Below are 6000 nucleotides of genomic sequence, written 5' to 3' on the forward strand. Positions count from 1 at the left end.
TGGGCTCAGCACTGTGCTACCTGTGGCTGGAGCACCCCCTGTTCACCAGGCTCCTCGCAGCCCTGAGCAGGGACCCTTGGAGCACAGCGCGGCACAGTCGTGGTGCCACCACCAAGGCTGCCAGGGGTTTTGGAAGAGCTGCCAACATACTGCCAGCAAGCACCCAAGTGCCTCCACGAGTGACAGGGGAATACGACCCAACCAGGACCAGAGCTCGGCCCCAGGAGGCCATGTCCCACCCTGCAGCAGCCCAGCTCCCCCAGCCCATTCAGCAGCGAAGCCCCCACATCCCGTGGTCCCCTCCAGCCGCTGTAAGCACTGCCCTGGCACCAGAGAGCCTGTGCTGGCCGCAGCCCAGGTAGGCAGCTTTTGGAGGGCACAGCCTGGGGTGGGGTTGGAAATGCCATGGCAGATGGATGGAAAAGTGTCCATCCATGTGAGTCATCTCAGCCCCTACCACACTCAGGGAAGAGGCTGTCCCCTGGTGGCCTTCCACATGGGGATTCACGAGCTCCCCAAAAGACTTGCTGCTCAGACTGTAAAAAGCTGGCAGAAATTGCTAAAAACACAACCCCCTTGACTATGTGAAACACAAGACAGAAGGAGTGACACAGAAATACCTAAAGCTGTGGAAGAAAACCCAAAGCCAGGTGGGAAGCTCGGTCCCTCCATCCTGCCCTCACACTCAAGCATCCTCCACTGCCCAGCACACCTTGGCTGGGGTCCTGAGCATCACTGCCTGGACACCTGCTGACCATGCCCAGTCCTGGGGGATGTCCCCTCTCCCAGCTTGCCCAAGGACATCAGTGACGAAGCAGGGTAAGCATAGCTCATGCACACACGCTTGCTCTCTCCGAGATATATTTAGTCCCGCTCCGAAGATTGTCTCTCCACGCCTTCTGAAGCCCTGTATTTGGTTACAAACTCACTACACGGGTATGTCTGAGGTTTCCTGTGCCAGTTTATCAGCTCAATGACAGACGCTTGCAAAGAAAAACCCGTGCATTGCCCAGGAGCAGGTTATGGAAAGCCGTTCCCTGGACATGCTCCTCTTCTCCCTTCTCCCCATCCCACCGCCAGCCACCAACCAGACACCAGCCCTTCCCAATCCTACTGCAGACACCCCAAAGGAGCCAGAGCAAGGAAGGATCATGCAAATACCATCAGCAGCAGTGAGCGAGCTGTGCTGCACCGGGACGTCCCGAAGGGAGAGACGGCAGGCGCGGAGCTGGAGGGGAGGCACGGGAGCGCCCGCGGCACAGTGCCATGCGGTGGCAGACGTCCTGCGGGGCAGAGCAGCACCCGCCACCCCTCACACTGCCCTCCCCCTGCTCCCCGCAGGTGGCTCCAGGCCAGCTCGCTTATGGAAGCAGCACCTCTGAAAGTCAAACGTTACACAGCGCTCACGCTGGGGTGGCTCCCAGCCCGCATTTCCTTCCAGCTCCAACGAGAGTGGCTGGAGCAGAAGGATCGAACGTGAGCCAAAGGTGGTTTTCTCCTGCAGGAGCTGGAGGCAGCTCCGAGCGGGACGTTTCCCCCAAGGCAACCTGCCTGTTTGACATCACAACCCCTGGGCTGCTCAGAGTGCAGCTGACAGCCCCAAAATGCCGCGTGATTGCTCCTTTGGGACCCAGGGTCACCACCTACATTGGGACAACCCGATGCCACGGCAAGAGCTTCCAGCGCTGTCAGAGCAGCTCTGCCCTCCTGGTTGTGCCCTCCTCTTAGACCATGTCCACCTGCCAGGGGAGCGGCTGCTTTTAGGGCCAGATCCTGACCTCCAGCCGCACTGCACAGCTTGGGTAGGAACGTGGAACAAATCCAGCCTGCACCCCCCTACCATCCGGGTAACAACAGCTCCAGGCCCCACCAAGGATCCGACCCATGGCCAAGGATGTACACTGAGGGCAAGCTCCATTTCACCTTACACCAACCACCTGAGCGCAATGTGCCACATTTAAAAAGAAAACTAAGCCAAGCTCTCATTATGAAACTCAAAAAACACATAAAAATCACCTGGGAGAGTCTGTTGAGGAGCCTTATTTCTGTCCCCACTCAAACAGGCTGCCGGGGCGGAAGAGACCTGCAGAAGAAGCAGGAGAACCACGCACGATCCCTTCTGGACCCATTTTCAGTTTCAGCTCTAAAACCTGGCAGGGCTTGTGGTTTCAGGCGGCTCTGATACGAAACCAGATGCTCTCCCTCAGGCTCTCCCTGCCAAGGAAAGGCGTCTCGAGCTCAGCCTCTGCTTTCCAGCAACACTGTGCTGCACTGGTTCCTTGCCGGCTGCTCCGGTAGGCGCGTCCCTGCCAGGAGGCTCACACCCGCGGAGCGAGGGGGCGAGAGGGACGCTGTTCAGTAACAAAACGCTTTCACAGCCCGCACCACTGCGGATATTCATCTGCCCGTCAGGATGAAAAGAGCCCCAAACCCCTTTGCTAAAGCTGGTGTGGAAGTGGAGCAGCTTCCTGGACACTAACGGCTCTTTGGAGACTTCCTCGCCAACGTCACGTTTCATTCTTTCTAAGGGAAGAAACGAGTTTTCCGGAAGCATCAGCTTTTTAGATTTAGCATCTCTCTTTCCATTCCCGGAGTCGGCTTTGGAAAAACAATCGGAGGGAAAAAATAAACGCTTTCTGAAAACTGCTGCCAGGTTTGCTCGCACAAACAGCCCAAGCAAGTGCTGTCAGCCTGAGGGGGAAATAAAATGCACGGCACAGTCCCTTCACCCTACAGACACACTCTGTATCACCAGCTGGGATAAAGCAGTTGCGTGTTGACAGCAAATCCTTGCTAAAGATTTGCTAAGACCCCTTACTAAGACATCTGGGGCTTTAGCAGCAGTTTCAGGGCGCATTCAGAATCTCGTGGTGCAGCACAAGCAGCTTCTGGGGCTGCAGGGGGGTGGAATATTTGCACGGGGCTTTGGGGGGCCACCAGGGCAGGGTGACCAGAGCCAGAGTGACACCAGCACGTTGGGGATGGCACCTTGCCCCAGTGTCAGTGGAGGACAGGGCTACGGGGTGCTCCTGGCATTGCCCTGGCAGCGGGGAACAGCCTCCTGCCACAGGGCTGACAGGGAGAGCAAGGAAGGGGAAAGCATATAATGAGGAACCATGAGGGCAAGCCCAACAATGAGGTTTAATTACATGGTACAGCCAACAGCAGAACCCCCTGCTTTTGGCAGGACCATAAACATCCCCCAGTAAGGCCACTCCGGACTGAACAACCCAAACCCATGGGGCACAGCTTGCTCACAGCAGCAGCTCCCTTGGAGAGCTCCTGCCCAAACCACGTTTGATGGACGGTGCTGTCTTCAAGGCATGTCACACCTCAAAATAGAACGACGTGACTCAGCCAACACGGCATCTGCCTTCAGCACAGCCATTAGCACCAGCAAAACTCAAAAACCAAGAAAGCAACTAGAAGAAAGTCCCGAGAGCCCCCGCTTCTGGGTAGGTGATGTGATCAGCATTGGTAAGGCTGAGCACAACCTAGCCAAGAGGCTCCTTGGGCCAGCTCTCTCCGAAAGAGAAGAGCAATCAGAGCTCCTCTGTGTCAAATCCCCCCGAGGCTGGGCACACGGGACTGCTGGGGAGGGATGCTGCTGCCCCCATCCCAACAGCCTGTTGGATGTGCTGGGGTGGAAGCACAATCCCAGATGAAGTTTATAGCAACCCAAAACCACTTGATGTCAGGATAGCCCAGTGCCAGCTGCTGGAGCCCCAGCACCTCAGGGCTGGAGGCAGGGGCTGCAGGGCAGAGCCCTGCGAAGCCGCGAGCTCAGGTCTCACTGGAACAGCCCAGAAGCTTTGTGGCACCAAGCTCTTTCCTCCGATCAAACCTGGGAGAAAGCTGCATGGTTAGAACAGATTCATGCCATATATTTCACCAGACTGACACGTATTTTCTACCATTGCAGATGTAGGACATGCCTCTGGATGCTCAGCTGTAAAGGCTGAGTAATGTCCCGTGGATTTGGACCATCCACAGAGGAACTTGGATACTGGTTGAGATTCTTGGAAGCCATGCACTTATTGCAGGACCAGAGCACAAGACGCACCCATGGAAAAGCTTGTGTAAGTCTCAGAGGTGATCAATCAGCCCTTGATGCCCAGAGGAAATTGTTTCCTTCAGGCGTAGCCAAGGGGCACAAAAGAAACGTGGCCACTGGGCTGGATGGACACCCAGCGAGCTCCCCTGGGAGGGCAACAGCATCTCCGGGAGGCGAGTGGTCACAGTGCAGCCACTCGGGCTTGGTGCCTCAGAGGCAGCCAAAGGAGGCTGCCAGAGGATGCAAAGGAAGAGCTAAAAACTGCGTCATGTACGCAGCTTACTCGTCTGCTTTGTTTTTGAAACCCAAGCCCCCAGCACTTCACTTTTTAGTTTCCTTTCCAGCCGGGGCTGCTGCGCTCTCCGCGTTATCGCCGCTGCCATCGCCGTTGATTGCCATGTCACCGCCGCAGCACTCGGGGCCCCCAAGGGAGGGCCGAGGCAGCGGGCCAAGGGCAGGGGCAGGTGGGCGGCCACACGACTGCACGAGCGGCCAGCGCGGGTGCGAGCCACCTGCAAGCAGCAGCCAGAGCTCAGCCACCAGCGGGTGACAGCCGGGAGCGGCTCCGGTCCTCGCAACTGGGAGGGAGCTGTTTCGCACGGAGAAAAATGAATAAGCATGAGCTAGTGCTGAAACGGCCCCAGATCGGTGATGTAAGCTGCTTGCTCCATCTGGGCTGAGCGGCTGCCAGGAGGGTGTATGGGGGGGCTCGGATGAGTGCCGGAGCGAGAGCACCACCAACACCAAGCCCACCCCCAGGACAGCCCCAGGGTGCCGGCAGCCTCAGGGGACAAACTCCAGGGCAAATGCTGTTTCCCACCAGGATCACACTGGCTGGTAGGGCTAGCTCGCACAAATCCTCCTTTCCTGCAGATAAGCAGCACGTTCCCCTTCACCAGCACCATCAGTGCCCCCCTCCCCTTGCTCGCCCCAGGCAAGGAAACCACACCAACCCCATTCAAGCGCTTCCCAGGGTCTTCCAGGGAAGATGCCAGGGTGATACAGCATTTACACACACACACGCACACTTCCAACCTCTGATATATACAGAGCTGCCCGGTAAAAGCACAGCACAGCAGACCTCCTCAGGGAGCAGCAGAGCAGCAGGGGTCTCCCAGAGGAGCAGCAGAGGGACAGGGCAGGAGGGTGAGTGCAGCGTTTCGTGCACGCACAGCCACCCGATGCTCTTCATCCGGACCCTACCTGCTTGGTGGGGCAGGCAGCGGGAGCATCAGGCGTGCACCTGGGGTTGCATCCAACACGGAGGGGCACAGCAGGGTCCGGGGGCAGCCATCGGGGTCTCTGCTCTGCCCAGCGGGTGCAGGGGCAGCGCCGGGGCGGCTGCACGCTTCAAAGTCTGCAAAGTGAAAAGGGAAGCGCTGAAGTTATTTCAAGACAACTTCCTCTTTCAGACAGAAGCCCCTTAAGGAGAAAGCTGTCACTGCGTGGGTCGCGCTCACCCGGCACTCTCCGGACGTGCAGGAGAGGGTGGAAGAGTGCTCCAGCCCTGCCCTGCCCTAATCCCCAAAAACCAGCCGTGCAGGTTGGGCTGCTGGGGCACAGCCTAGCCAGGGCTCAGGCCTCCCAGCCCGGGCAGCGAGAGTGCCTGACGCTGCACACCCTGCGCCGGGAAATAAACAGGGTTGCTACAGAGACAAGGAGGAGTCTGTCCAAGCGGGAGGCTTTTCCAGCTCCAGCACGAAGTTTTGTGCCCCTGCCAGCTCTTCCAGCCCTGAGCATGCCGTGAACATCTGCTTTTTGCACAAAGCCCCCACCGTGGGGACGGGTGCCCCCAGCAGCCCCTGGCTGCCTGGTGCCAACCCAGGGACACGGATGGGGCAGGGGACACCTGGCCCCTCCAGGGAAGGGGTCACAGGGAAATTCGTCATCGCGTTGGCAGCGTCCTCGGCCAGAGCAGGCCTGGTTGTGCTCAGTGAGGCGTCACG

The sequence above is a fragment of the Cygnus atratus genome, chromosome 18 (genome assembly GCF_013377495.2).
Source record: "Cygnus atratus isolate AKBS03 ecotype Queensland, Australia chromosome 18, CAtr_DNAZoo_HiC_assembly, whole genome shotgun sequence".
NCBI lineage: Eukaryota > Metazoa > Chordata > Aves > Anseriformes > Anatidae > Cygnus > Cygnus atratus.